This window comes from Oryctolagus cuniculus, chromosome 9, assembly GCF_051225735.1.
Source record: "Oryctolagus cuniculus isolate XC-2025 breed Fujian yellow rabbit chromosome 9, ASM5122573v1, whole genome shotgun sequence".
Lineage (NCBI taxonomy): Eukaryota > Metazoa > Chordata > Mammalia > Lagomorpha > Leporidae > Oryctolagus > Oryctolagus cuniculus.
The window spans coordinates 109,844,260-109,859,709 of NC_142875.1; the positions used below are offsets into that span (position 1 = coordinate 109,844,260).

The 15,450-nt window shown below is 44.4% G+C and overlaps 1 long non-coding RNA gene and 1 other non-coding gene across 2 annotated transcripts in view; both read right to left on the reverse strand.

The window, feature by feature from the left end:
* Positions 1-15,450, reverse strand: part of LOC138843870 (uncharacterized) — a 149,789-nt gene that overhangs the window by 66,502 nt on the left and 67,837 nt on the right. The gene's annotated exons all lie outside the window — the stretch shown is intronic.
* TRNAG-CCC (transfer RNA glycine (anticodon CCC)) lies at positions 742-812 on the reverse strand. The gene has a single exon. It is a non-coding gene; the product is annotated as a tRNA-Gly (tRNA).

A 15,450-nucleotide genomic window follows, 5' to 3' on the forward strand; every position in this document is an offset into this window, starting at 1 on the left:
GCCTATTCTGTCCCCTTTCTAAGAGTGTGTCCTATGCTGTAGAACCCGGATGAATGTCCTGACTCCCAGGAGGTGAGGATAATACTGCATGGAAGCAGTGCTTGCTCTTCCTCTGTGCTGTGACCACACCCACAGTGCACGACTCAAAATTCATGTTGAGAACCAAAATGTTGAATGTTTAAACACCCAGCATCTAGGGTATATTATCCCCTTTAATCCACACAACACTCCTGCATTCCCCATTTTACATAAAATTAAACTAAAAGACGGGTTTAAGTAACTAGCCCAGGGCCCCATAGCTACTTATACATAGATCCAGGATTTGACGCTTGTTTTTTTGAAAATCATCACAGCAGTCACTGGACTATTCTGTGCCTAGCCTTTTTTTTTTTTTTTTTTTTTTTTTTTGACAGGCAGAGTGGATAGTGAGAGAGACAGAGAGAAAGGTCTTCCTATGCCGTTGGTTCACTCTCCAATGGCTGCCGCGGCTGGCGCGCTGCAGCTGGGCATCACACTGATCCGATGGCAGGAGCCAGGTGCTTCTCCTGGTCTCCCATGGGGTGCAGGGCCCAAGCACATGGGCCATCCTCCACTGCACTCCCGGGCCATAGCAGAGAGCTGGCCTGGAAGAGGGGCAACCGGGACAGAACCCGGTGCCCCGACCGGGACTAGAACCAGGTGTGCCGGCGCCACAAGGCAGAGGATTAGCCTAGTGAGCCGCGGCGCCGGCCTAAACATCTGTGCGCCGCCTGGGAATCGAACCCGGGTCGCAAGAATGGGAATCTTGCGTGATACCACCACACCAGCGGCGCTGTTCTGCGCCTAGCTCTTATGGCAACTGCAGCATTGACCACAGCATGGTCTCTCTCTTCCAGTGTAATCTATCAGGAGAAATGATAGTACAAGAAGTCAATTCAGAAAGCATCTGTTGTGGATGTGTAAGGTGTTGGGAACGCACAGACAAGAATGAAGATCAGAGATCGGAAGCAACCCTGAAGTGAGCACTAGATACGTGGTGCCTCATGCTGGAGGCCTTACATGGCCACTCGCTAGCTCTTGGTAAATCCCCTTCTGTCCATGCCATGTGGGCATCCACAGATGCAGCCATCCCTCAAGCAGCCCCTACCAGACTTCAGTGTCTAGGAACTGATGGACAGCAGGGAGTCAAGGACGGAAATGGGACAGAATGGGGATTTGAAGGCAGGAACCTGGGTCAAGTTCTGGCACCATCATCACTAGGCCTGTGCTCTTTTGTAAAACCTGTGACCTTTGAATCACTTTCATCATTTGCAGATGGGTATATTGAGAGAACAGGTACAGCACACTCTGCACCATGAGAGCTTGTCCAAAAGTGCTTTGAAAATGATGCTAACTAAAGGTTAGCTTTCATTATCTCCTATCCTTCTGCCACCCAAGATAGTTAGTGTGTGCAGCAAACTGTTAAGTTCATTAAATAATGTATTTGAATATTCTAAACTATTCCTCCTATGCAGGAAGGATTAATTCTCTCCTGTGCTTCTGCTGTGAGGACAGAGCAGTGTTGCAGAAGATGAAGGGCCACAAAAGAAAACAAGTGCCAGGCATCTTCCCATGCCAGCTCTTTTAAGATTTATTTATTTATTCAAGAGGCAGAGTTACAGACAAAGGGAGAGACACATAGTCATCCATCTGCCTGGCTCACTCCCCAAATGGCCACAATAGCTGGAGCTGGGCTGATCCAAAGCCAGGAACTTCTGGGTCTCATATGTGGGTTTAGGGGCCCAAACACTTGGACCATCTTCTACTGCCTTCCCAGGACATTAGCAGAGAGCTGGATCAGAAGAGCAGCAGGCAGGATACAAACCAGTGCCCATATGGGATGCTGGTGCTGCAGGTGGAGGCTTAGCCTACTATGCCATAGTGCCAGCCCCATCAGCTCCTTCTATCTGTGGGTATAGATGTATATGGCCCATGCTGGAAGTCTTTAGTTTCAATTAGCAAATAGCTGGGTGGGTAGGTCTCATTCTCATTACCACAACAAAACACTTGAGGCTGCTCACTTTATCAAAGAGAAAAGGTTATTTAACTTGAGTTTCAGAGGCTCAACTCCAAGACCAGACAGCCCCATTGATTGGTTTTTGATGAAAGCAGTGTAGCAGGTGTAGAGGGGGCATCACAAGGTGAGCCAGAAAGCCAAGTGGCTATGCCCAACTCAACCTTTATAACTAACCCTTTTGTGGGGATCACCTTCCAAGGGCATGTCCCCACTGCACTGAGGACCTTCTACCACACCCACCTCCTAAACACCATAATTGGGTTAATTGTCCACCTTGTTAGTACCATTAAATTAAAATTTTGGAATTTAAACATCTTCATGAGTATGGGAGTCATATTATATTAAAATCATCTAAAAAGGAGGAATTTCTAGCGTTAGGAATTGCTAGGAATGCTGAACCATTTGGCTACACTGGAGCTACACACAGGTGCTGCCATCCTCTCTATCTGTCCAGCTCTGCCAGCAGGACACCACGTCTCCATGATTTGCCCTGACCACTGAACTCTAAGAATCTGGAACGCTGCTCCATACCACAGCATAAACAAGTAGCAGCTCTCCAGCACCTGAGTGCCCCTGGACATCCGGCTGGTGCCCTTCCAAAGGGCTGCATCCTAAGCAGTCTTCAGGCAAACAGTCCAGCCTTCTACGTGGACTTGGGCCAAGACTGTGCTCAGCCAGCTAGTGAGCTCCAGGAGATGCAGGACAGGAAGAGTTGAGTTGTTATCTCAGTCCTGTCTACAAACCAGATCAGATGTGATAGGTAAGCAGTCAGATTTCTTTTCTCAGATCTAAACTCTTGTACCTATCTGAAAGAAACAGTCAACCCCTAAAATGTTACAGAAATAGTCTTCACTATGACTTCATTCTTGATCATCTCAAGTTGTAGAAAGGGGATCTGCAGGCAACTTGCCCGCAGGTATCCAGAGATGGCCATCTAGTAAGAGTTCGTTCAATTGGTTTTTCTCCAAAATTCAACAACATTCATAGTTGGTTCATCTACATCTTCATGGTTTTCTTACCCTATCATGGTGGGAAGATTGGGATATTTATATTACTCACCTTTTGGGAGAATGCCATCCTATCCTGGTGCCCTTGGGGTGCCAGGGAGTGGATACAGGGCTGTGAAACCAGTGGGGAGAATTCCTAATGTGTCAAGAAGCCACCCTTCAAGCTAGACCTTGTACAACTTCCCTTCAAAGTGCAACCCTCAAATGGCTCGAGACCTCCTTGAGAGGAAGCCTCTAAAGTTGACTGTTTCAACTTCGAAGCCCATTGCACAAGGTAGCCTCTTGCTTTGACACATAATCAATTGCTAGAAGAAAACTTGTACACTGAAACCAGCTGTTCTATAACTTTCTTCCATTGTTTATATATATATATATAATTTTTTTGACAGGCAGAGTTAGACAGTGAGAGAGAGAGAGAAAGGTCTTCCTTCACCCCCCAAATGGCCACTACGGTCTGCACACCGTGCCTATCCGAAGCCAGGAGCCAGGTGCTTCCTCCTGGTCTCCCATGCGGGTGCAGGGCCCACGCACTTGGGCCATCCTCCACTGCACTCCCGGGCCACAGCAGAGAGCTAGACTGGAAGAGGAGCAACTGGGACTAGAACCTGGGGTGCCGGCACTGCAGGCAGAGGATTAGTGAGCCGTGGCGCCAACCTATATACATTTGTATCCTATCTTCAGAAAATATGGGGCAGGTGAAGGCAGAGCGAGTTGGTCACTGAGTAAGAAGCTCCAGAGATCATCTCCCCACAGAGAAACCGGATATGAACAGCTATTCACATACCAAGGGGCCTTCGCAAGAGCTATGGAAGCCAGGTGGGAGACAGAGTGTTTGGTTTTAATATAGCGAGAAAAGTTACATTCAGCAAAGCAGGAAGGAAAGAGTTGCCCACATCACTCCTCCCTCAGCTCCAAGAAGTATAGCATAGAGAGAGATGCCTCCTCTCCTTGTTAGAGGAAGGAATGGAAATAAATCCAGGATTGCTACAGTCAAACTCAGGACAGGACAAGGCCCCATGGCCGCTGCTCCCAGGCCAGTACCCACAGACTGAGCCCTTGGAACCTCCTCGGCCCGGCTGCCAAAGGACGACTGCCATTACCACCTCTGCCTCAGCCTCTAACAGATGGTGGAGAAAGACTCCAGCCACTGAGAGCAGGACAGGAAAGTGAGCTTAGGACTTGGCCAGGAAGCTCAGCGCTGGGCCTGCTGCCAGATAAAACCCAAAGGCCTCTATCCCCAGGCCAACACTTGCAGATGGAGCCTCTAGACCTGTCCAGCATCAGGTGGAGATCTGACTCCTGGGAGAACAGACTCTTGTCTTCTGCATCATCCCTTACATGGGCAGATCCCAATAGTCCCTGTTCCCAGGCCAGTGTCTACTGACACAGCCTTTGGACCTACCCTGGTGCCAAATGGAGATCCATAGCCCTCATTGACTGGATTTAGATTCCCACCGGCCTCAGCCCCGGTTAGTTTGCAGCAGCCTCAGGCCCCAAGTGCACCTTAGCAATGGGCAGCCCTAAGCTATGTGAGCCGTGGGTCTCCTCCTCCTGTACTGCATTGGTCTTAGCTGTGGGCTCCTGGTAAGATACGGCATTGTAACGTTGGCAACCACAGAACTGCTCACTCCCTAGGAATGCAACCCCTACACAGCAAAACATGAAAAAATTTAATCGTCTACTTAGGGGGGAAAAGGTAGATGAACGCCAAGACATTGCATAGAAGCTTGCAGCTGGAGCTCCAGAGACCCATGCATCCTCACCAGACTTCAGACCAGTTCCACCGTGACTCTGGGCGTACCGTGCCATGATGGGGACCCAAAAGACCTCTCAGACTCCAAGTGGGGCTCTCACAGCCTCAACCACTGCGGACTGAGGGACGGCCCCCACCACAACAGCCCTGTCCCACAGGCCACCATCAAGACTCTTGCACCCCCTGCTGGGACTGAGCAGAATCCCCCACTCCCCCACTGCCACAGCCATTGATCGAAATAAACTACAGGGAGATTACACTATAGCATTCAACTGAAACCAAAGCCTAAATGGCCTACCAAGCTGACACCTGAAAACACATCTTCAGGAGCAAGGCTTTAACCATGAAAGCCATTTGTTAAAAGGGATGAAACAATCTCCCAGATGTGGAAGTATCAACTTAGGGATACAAGAAGTATAAAAAGCAAGGCGATGTCAGGTCCCAAAGGATTACAATAATGCTTTAGTAACAGACTCCAAAGAAAAGGATGTTGATGAAACGCTGAGTCAAGATGTCCAGAGAAGGGCTGGAGTTGTAGCACAACAGGTTAAGCTGCTGCCTGTGGCACCAGCATCTTATGCTAGCACTGGTTCAAGTCCCAGCTGCTCCACTTCTGAAGCATTTCCCTGCTAACATGCCTGGAAAGCCAGAAAAAGTGGCTCAAGTACTTGGGCCCCTACCACCCACACGGGAGACCTGAGTGGGTCTTCTGCCTTCAGCCTGGCCCAGCCCTGTCTATTATGGCTATTTGGAGAGTGAATCAGTAGATGCAGGACCTCTGTCTCTCCCCCTAACTCTTCCTTTCAAATAAATCAATCTTTTTTAAAGAAAAAACGCAAGAGAATGGTTATAAAGATACTCTAAGGGATACAAGAGACTATACAGTTTAATGGAACTAGCAAAACAATGCCTGATATGAATGAGAAATTTAGCAAAGAGATATTGAAAAATAATAACACAAGAGTCTTGGAAATAATACTGTAAGTAAAAAATATATATAGTTGAAAGCCTATATAACAGGAAAGATAACAGAAGAAATAATGTCTACACCTGAACCTAGGTCTTTTGAAATATCTAGGACAAAAAGCAAGACCTGTAGAAATAAATGAAGTCAGTCTCTTTGGGACACCATTAAATGAACAAATATTTGAAGCTGAGAGGTCTCTGAAGGAGAAGAGTAATGGTACAAAAATCTATTTTACAAAACAGCTGAAGGGTCAGGCATTATGGTATAGACAAGCCTCTGCTTGGGTCACCCGTATCCAAAGTCAGTGCTGGTTTGAGTCCCAGCTACTTTGCTTCCAATAAAACCTGCTGCTAATGCACCTGGGAAGGCAGCAGATAATGACCCAAGTACATGAGTTCCTGCCATCTACAAGGAAGACTCAAATGGAGTTAAGTTTCTGGCTTCAGCCTGAACCAGACCTGGCCACCACAGGCATCTGAAGAGTGAATCAGCAGATGGAAGATCTGTCTCTCCCTCTCTGTGTCTCTCTGCCTTTCAAACTGTGGGGAGCAATCCGGACTAGACTAAGTTACTCGAATTAAGACTTATTCTATGCATCTGCTCTCCCACAATGTGGCGTTGGGAGAGAAGTAAACAGCTTCCGCACAGCTGCCTCCAGTTCAACTAATAAACTGTAGGACTTGCTCCTGATTGGAGGAGAGCAGCGTACTCGGCGTGTGGGCAGCCGAGTTGGGATTGGCGGAGGAGGACTATAAAGGAGGAGAGAAACGGCATGCACCAGGAACATCTATGGGGAACATCTAAGGGAACCCGTGCAGCCCCCAGAGAGCCGGCCGGCGGTGTGCCGCTCCCCTGCGGAAGTGGGGAATGCGGCCAGGGGGAACTGCCCTTCCACGGAGGTGGAAGGGATAGTAGCCAACCCGGGAAGAACCAGCAGCAAACCCGGGGAGGGCCGAGCAGACGAAAGAACAGCGCAGGGTCTTGTGTCGTTCCTCCACGAAGAGGGGGAGCGACATAATGGTGCCGTGACTCGGATATGAAGCCTAGGCAGGGTCCTGTGTTGCTCCTCCACGAAGAGGGGGAGCGACATAATGGTGCCGTGACTCGGATATGAGGCCTGGGCAGGGTTTAGTGTCGTTCCTCCATGAAGAGGGGGAGCAACACAAACAAATGAGCAAGTGAATAAATGAATATTCGGGGAAAAAAATCTGAAAACCTCCCCTCATCTTGAGAAAGATATGGACATGTGAGTATAGGAATCCATAGAACTCTATATAGGAATGGCCAGAAACGTTCCTCACCACATTACACTCAAACTCTCAGAACTACAATACAAAGAGCAAATTCTAAAAACTGCAATACAAAGCCATCAAATCACACTTATGGGGTTCTAGTTAGACTAAGAGAAGATCCCTCAGCAGAAATTTTACAGGCCAGGAGGGACTAGAAGTATAGCTACTCTAAATTCTGAAAGAAGAAAATACTGGCAATCAAGACTACTCTACCCATAAAAGCTGTTCTTTACAAACGAAGGGGAAATGAAGAATTCAAGACAAGCAAAAACTGAAGGAATTCATCACCAACATACCAGCCTTAAAAAAGATGCTTTCAGGAAACCTACATACAGAAGCAAATGAAAGGCAACAATCTTGGTGAAAATAGAAAACTAGAAAAAGAACAGTATACATTCAATATAAACAGAAGACTTGTTTTTAATGACCACAACTAAGCCATTACTAGTCAGTAATAACTAAACTTAAATGGACCAAATTTCACAATTTGAAGATAAAAACAAGCTGACTGGATTAAAAAACAAGATTCAATGATACATTACCTACAAGAAACTCACTCCACCAGTAAAGACTGGCATATTGAAAGTAAAAGGATGGGGGGCTGGTGCTGTGGCATAGAAGGTAAAGCTGCTGCCTGCAGTGCTGGCCTCCCATATGGGCACCAGTTTGAGACCTGGCTGCTCCACTTCTGATCCAGCTCTCTGCTGTGGCCTGGGAAAGCAGTGGAAGATGGCCCAAGTCCTTGGGCCCTTGCACCCACGTGGGAGACCTGGAAGAAGCTCCTGGCTCTTGGCTTTGGATCAGCGCAGCTCCAGACATTGCAGCCATCTGGGGAGTGAAGCAATGGATAGAGGACTTCTCTCTCTTTGCCTCTCTGTAACTCTGCCTTTCAAATCAATCTTTAAAAAAAGTAAAAGGACGAAAATGATATTCTTTGCAAACAGAAACCAAAAATAAGCAGGAATATCTTTAAGACAAAATAGACTTTAAGAGAAAAACTTAGAGAAGGTCACTATATAATGATCAAGAGATCAATTCAGCAAGAAGATTTGATTCTAAATGAATTACCACCTAATGCCAGAGCACCCAATTTCATAAAACAAGCATTATTAATTCTAAAAGAAGAGATAAATTCCAATAATAGTGCAGACCTCAACACCCCACTGTCATCAGCCAGATCATCCAGACAAAACTCAAAGATACAGAGTTATACTAAACTAGATCAAGCAGACCTAACAGACTTGGACAGAACATTTCACCCCACAATTGTAGAATCCACATTCTTTTCATCAGCACATGGAACATTCTCTAGGACAGACCAGGTACTAGGCCACAAAACGAGTCTTAACAATATTAAAAAACATCAAAATAAATGTCACATATATTTCCAGACCGTAATGGAATAAAACTAGAAATCAACAATGAAAGAAACTTTAGGAATTACACAAATACATGGAGACAGAACATCCCTCACATGGATGGGGAACGTCTGGCCTATGGGCCATATACAGACTGCAGCCTGGCCTAAAGACTTCTGGTCCTACCAAGGCAGCCACAGGCAGGACTCAGAATTCAGTAATCCATAGCAGGCTGTTAGGTTGATATTTTGTATGGCTTATAAATGATGCTATAAATATCCCAATTCACTTTGGCAGGAAAAAGTTTCCTCAGCCCTGTAATACATACAAAGGATCACTGGAGTCAAAGGAAAATTTAAAATCCTTCACTTAAGTGAAAATGGAAACTCAACACTTAAAACAAACAGTATCAAGAGGGAATTTTATAGTTTAGGCGTCTGTTTTTAAAAATATCAAACACAAAGATGAAATGCAAAGACCTAAAGAATAAACCCAAGTCAGAAGGAAAAAAAAGGTCAGAGTAGAAATAAGTGAAATAGAGACTATAAAATACAAAAAAAAAAAATCAATGAAATGGGAAGTTGGTTTTTTGAGAAGATAAACAAAATCAATAAAGTCTCAAAAATCAGGTGAAACAACAAGATATTACAACTTATACCATAGAAACACAAAGGATTATTAGGGACTATTGCAAACAACTGTATGTACAAAATGTGGAAAACAGACAGGTTTCTAGATACATATAACTTAAACCATGAAGACAGAAAACTTCATTATTGATTGTCAAAGCAGACTGGATCAGGGCTTACAGTCTCCCAAAAAAGGCAAGCCCAGGACCGGACAGCTGCACTGCTAGAGTCTACCATTTATGGAAGTACTAAAAACAATTTCTTCTCAAAGTACTACAAAGCATTGAAAAGGAGGGAAGCCTTCAAACTCATTCTACAAGATCAACATTGCCTTGACTCCCAAACTGGATAGGAACAAAATAAAAACTACAGATGAATATTCCTTTTAAAAATGAATATAAAAGATCCTCAGCAAAATGCTAACCAACTGGATCCAACAACACATCAAAAACATCATCCACCACGAACAACTGGGATTTATCCCAGGGATGCAGGGATGTTTGAACATATACAAATCAACATGTCACATCAATAGAATAAAGCATAAAAAGTATGCAATCATCAATAAATGCAGAAAAAGCATCTGATAAAATATTCATTCATGATTTTCAAAAAACTGAACGAAGAAATTAGGTACAGAAGGAGTATACCGCAACAAAATAAAGGTTATATATGATAAACCCACAGGCAATGTCAAATTGAATGGGAAATTCTGAAAATATTTCCTCTAAAAATCTTGAACCAGACAAGAATGCCCAGTCTCACTGCTCTTAACATAGAATCAGAAGTTTAAGCCAGGGTAATTAGAAAAGAGAAAGAAATAAAAGGCATAGAAATATGGAAGGAAGAAGCCAAATTGTCACTGGTTGCAAATGACACTATTCTATATACAGAAAAGCATAGAGACTCTACCATAAGACTATAGTACCTAATTCAGCAATATTGCAGGATAAAAATTAACACACAAAAGTCAGCAGGGGCTAGCACTGTGGCACAGTGGGTAAAGCTACCATCTGTGGCTCTGGCATTCCATATGGGTGCCAGTTCAAGTTCCAGCTGCTCCACCTCCCATCCAGATCCCTGCTATTGTGCCTAGGAAAGCAGTCGAAGATGGCCCAAGTTCTTGGGCCCCTGCACCCATGTGGGAGACCCAGAAGTAGCTCGGATACAAAAAAAAAAAAAAAAAAAGGAAAAATCTCCCATGTTCATGGATTAGAAGAATAAATATCAAAATGTCCATTCTTCCAAAAGCAATTTACAGATTTAATGAGATATCAACCCAAATACAAGGGACATTCTTCTCAGATATAGGAAAAATGCTGAAATTCATACAGAAACACAGGAGACCCCAAATAGCTAAAGCACTCCCATACAACAAAAAAAAAAAAGCTGGAGACATCACAGTGCCAGATTTCAAGACATACCACAGGGCAGTTATCATCAGAACAGTCAGGTACTGGAACAGAAACAGGTGGATAGACCAATGCAACGAAATAAAAATGCCATAAATCAACCCACACATCTATAACCAACTTATCATTGACAAAGGAACTAAAATCATCCCTGGAACAAGAGTAGTTTCTTCAAGAAATGGTGTTGGGAAAACTGGATTTCCACGTGCAGAAGTATGAAGCAAGACCCCTACCTTACACCTTACACAAAAATCCACTAAAAATGGATCAAAGACCTAAATCTAATACCTGATATCAAATTAATAGATAACATTTTGGAAACCCTAAAAGAGATTGGGATAGGCAATGAGTTCTTGTAAAAGACCCCAGAGGCACAGGCAATAGAAGCGAAAATTGATACATAGGATTATATCAAGATAAGAAGCTTCTGTACTGCAAAATAAACACTCAGCAATGTGAAGAGGCAACTGACACCCGCATAGGAGACCAGGAGGAAGCACCTGGCTCCTGGCTTCGGATCGGCGCAGCGCGCCAGCCGTAGCGGCCATTTGGGGGGCAAACCAATGGAAGGAAGACCTTTCTGTCTCTCTCTCTCTCTGTCTAACTCTGCCTGTCAAAATAAAAATTAAAAAAAAAATCTGAATATAGACCTACCATATGATCCAGCCATCCCACCCTTGGGATTTTACACAAGGGAAATGAAATCAGCATATCAAAGACTTACCTGTACCACCATTGTTTATAGCAGCTCAATTCACAACAGCTAAAATATGGAATCAACCCAAATGTGTGTAAACTGAAGACTGGATAAAGAAATTATGGTATATGTATACCATAGAATACTACACAGCAGAAAAAAAGTCAATTCCTGTCATTTGCAACAAAATAGATGAAACTGAAAAACAATATAGTTAGTGAAATAAGCCAAGCCTAGAAGGACATATTTTCTCTCTGATCTGTAGGAACTAATAAAGCACCTAGAAGGTAACACAGGAGTTAAAGTGATACTCTGAAACGTGACGACTTTGAACAGCCCTTGTCTAACTGTTGAGCAACAGGTTTTTTATTTTTTCATACTATTTGTTGATCTCTTTAGTATAGAGATAATCTTATGTGTATAAGTTTAATTGAAAATAGATCTTAGTAAAAAATTAGACTAGGAGAGGTAGGAAGAGGGGCAGGAGTGTGGGTAGGAGGGCAGGTACAGTGGGAAGAATCCCAATGTTCCTAAAGTTGTATTTATAAAATTAATGAAGTTTATATACCTTAAATAAAAATTTTCTGGGAAAAAAACTGAAAATAGATCTACCAAATGACCTAATTATTCCATTTCTGGGTATATTCACAAGAAATCAGCCTATATAAGAGAGATATTTGCACTTCTATGTTCATTGTAGTACTATCACAATATCCAAGATATGCACTCAGCCTGAACATCTACTGATGAATTAATGGAGAAAGCAACTGTTGCAGATATTTACACAATGGAATATTATTCAGCCACATAAGGCAAAGAAATCCTGACGTTTGCAGCAAAATAGATCGAACTGGAAGGTATTACAGTGAGTAAAATGAACCTTCACAGAAAGACATAAACTGCATGCTCTCTCACATGTAGAGACTACCTAAACTTAGAATAGTGATTACCAGGATATGGGAAGTTGGAAGTGGGAGGGTAGAAAATAGTTAGATAATAGGTACCCAAAGAGTTGGACAGAAGTAATAGGTTCTAGTGTTCCACAGGACAGAGGGGTAACTATCATTCACTAGAATGTATCACATACCATATGAAGAACTAGAAGAATGGAGCTGGCCCAAGTATAAAGATAATTAAATGAGACAATTAGCATTTCCATTTCATCAATTTAAACTATCTATGACTGTTAAAATACTGCACGATACCCTATCAAAATATGTAGTTTTTTTTTTTTTTTTTTTTTTTTTTGACAGGCAGAGTTAGATAGTGAGAGAGAGACAGAGAGAAAGAAAGGTCTTCCTTCCGTTGGTTCACACACCCCACCCGCAATAGCCACTATGGTCAGCGTGCTGTGCTGATCCAAAGCCAGGAGCCAAGTGCTTCCTCCTGGTCTCCCATGCAGGTGCAGGGCCCAAGGACCTGGGCCATCTTCCACTGCCTTCCCAGGCCACAGCAGAGAGCTGGACTGGAAGAGGAGCAACCAGGACAGAATCTGGTGCCCCGACGGGGACTAGAACCCAGGGTGCCGGCGCCGCAGGCGGAAGATTAGCCTAGTGAGCCGCAGTGCTGGCCTGTGAGTATAATGTTTAACAAAAACCCTTTAAGGAAATTGTAGGACAGCAAATTAAGAGAAACCGATGCCTCTGCTGTCCCTTCCAGATGCTCATCTTCCTCTACCCACGGAGAAGTTTCTTTGGCTTGGTTGCTTGGCTTCTTTCATTTTCTTAGTTTATTTTAAAGGCAGAGAGATAGAGACAGAGCAAGAGAGATCTCCATCTGCAGGTTCATTTTCCAAATGCCCACAAGAATCAGGGCTGACCAGGCCAAGACAAGAGCCCAGAACTCAATGAAGGTCTCCCCCTTGGCTGCAGGGACCCAACTACTTGAGCCACCGTTGAAACAAGAAAGTTTTGTCAGCTACCTACTGCCCTCTCCCTGGCTCTCCACATCATTTTTTGCAATAACATGTCCTGAAAAAGTTCTCTATACTCATAGTCTCCAAGGCTTTTCCCAAACTCCCTCAGTTCACCCCGTTGGGCTCATGTACCCCCAACTCATAGCAAGAGATGTGTTTTTATCGAAGAAATCCTTGTTCCCCAGAATTCCTCCTCCGTTTCCCGAGTAGCCACAAGCAGCTTCACATGTTACCTGTGGTGGCCTCTGTGGGAGCCAGCCCGCCTCCCACCCCAGCCTGCAAGTTCCTCCCTCAGCTTGTCTGTCCTGAACATTAGGACACAGGCCAGCCACCATTGTGAACTTGGGCCACCACAGGAAGAGCAGGCAATCCTGCTGCTCCCCCACCCTGATGCTATGGGATCATTTGAAGACACCATACAACAACAAGACACCAATCTGTGGGGCCGGCGCTGTGGCACAGTGGGTTAAAGCCTCAGCCTGCAGTGCCTGCATCCCATATGGGCACCGGTTTGAGTTCTGGCTGCTCCTCATCTGATCCAGCTCTCTGCTATGGCCTGGAAAGCAGTAGAAGATGGCCCAGGTCCTTGGGTCCCTGCACCCATGTGTGAGAACTGGAAGAAGCTCCTGGCTCCTGGTTTTGGATCAGCTCAGCTGTGGCCATTGCAGTCATTTGGGGAGTGAACCAGTGGAATGGAAGACCTCTCTCTCTCTCTCTCTCTCTCTCTGGCTCTACCTTGCTCTGTACCTCTGTCTTCCAAATAATTTTTTTTTAAAAAGATACCAATCTGCAAGTTCTTTCTTTTCTTCTGTTTTATGGTCCACATGGACTATATATGTTTTTTGTAACCTGTAGTGACTGCAGATAGTTATGAAGTACAACATAGTATTTCAAGACAATCATACAGCATGCACTGGTCAAGTCACCATGGTGAGCATTTGTTTTTTCATTTTAGTTGTTTTAAGACTTCTTTATTTGAATCTTTCATCTGCAAAATGATCACAACACCTGGGGCCAGGCCAGGAGGAAGCTAAGAGCCAGGCTCTCCATCGGGTCTCCTACATAGGTGGCAGGGGGCCAAACCCTTGGGCCATCATCTGCTAGCTTCCCAGGCACATTAACAGGACACTGTATGAGATGCAGAACAACTGAGACTCAAATGCCAACATGGGATGCCGGTGTCTCCAGTGGCAACTTAACCCACTGACACAATGCAACCACTACCATAGTCAGCATTCCTCTCTTTTTCTTTGTGTTCTTAGAGTCTTTGAGCTCCTCTCTTCTGGAAGTCCTTTCTAACAATGCCTGAGGAGAGCTATAAATATTATGTTGAGCATTTCCTTCCCTTGTGTGCTCTGTGATGTGAGAGTAGGGGAAAGAGCCAAGAGCCACTCTGCAGAACCCCATCCTTGAGTCGCCCTTGACTTCCACTCACCTTGCCCCCGGAAGCCCTTAGCTGTGGGTAGCACAGAAGAGCCACAGTGTGGGCCAAGAATAGCTTTTCACCCTACGCCTTCCTCTCCTGAAAACACAGCTTTGTTGGAGCTCACCTAAGGGTCTATGAATGACTGTTTAGATCCCTATTAGGGCAAGGACTTAGGGCTCAGGAAGCAGCAAGAATATGCTGTTCTCAGAGCTCCTCACCCGTGAAAGGACACCTTTATCGTCCACCCATATGCTAACCACAACCTCTCTCCACCCCATTCATACCCTAGAAAACCTAACTATATTTATTTATAAGTTGCATAAATATGCAAACACCTAAGTCAAGCTCACAGTCGCAGAACATTTTTTCCCTTTTTGTCCTGTCCCATTACTTTGCATGTCAATTGATATTGAAATATCAGTCAGTCGCTATGCCCCAATTCTAAGAGCCTCAGCATCCTGCTCAGGAAATGAGGATAAAGATGACAGTGAATAGCCTGGGTGAGGATCCCCCGCCTAAGACCGGCTCTCAGAAGCAAATCACCTGGGCAGAATAGACTGCAGATAGATGCTGCTAGGCCTGGCAATGTGTTTCATGGCCTAGTTTTTATTTTGCATTATGATTTTCATACAAACTGGCTCCTAAAAAGATTGACAATAAACTGTGCAAATATAGTTATGGTTGCAGACAGAGGTAAATCAAATAGAGAGGCACAGAGGGAAATATCTAACAGATTTTGGAAAGAAGGGTTGTCTAGGACAAACAATTTCTTTACAGTGTGATGTGTAATTTAGGAGTCAGAGTACTAACTCCAGACCCGTAAATTGACTTTCTTCTCTTCTCTTGAGTCATTCTCCCTTGGATGAGACAGCCAGGTTCAAACACCTCTACCATTATTATCTGTGTGACTTTGGGCAATTTATTTCTTTTTGCCTCCATAAACCTCAGTCTCTTTGCAC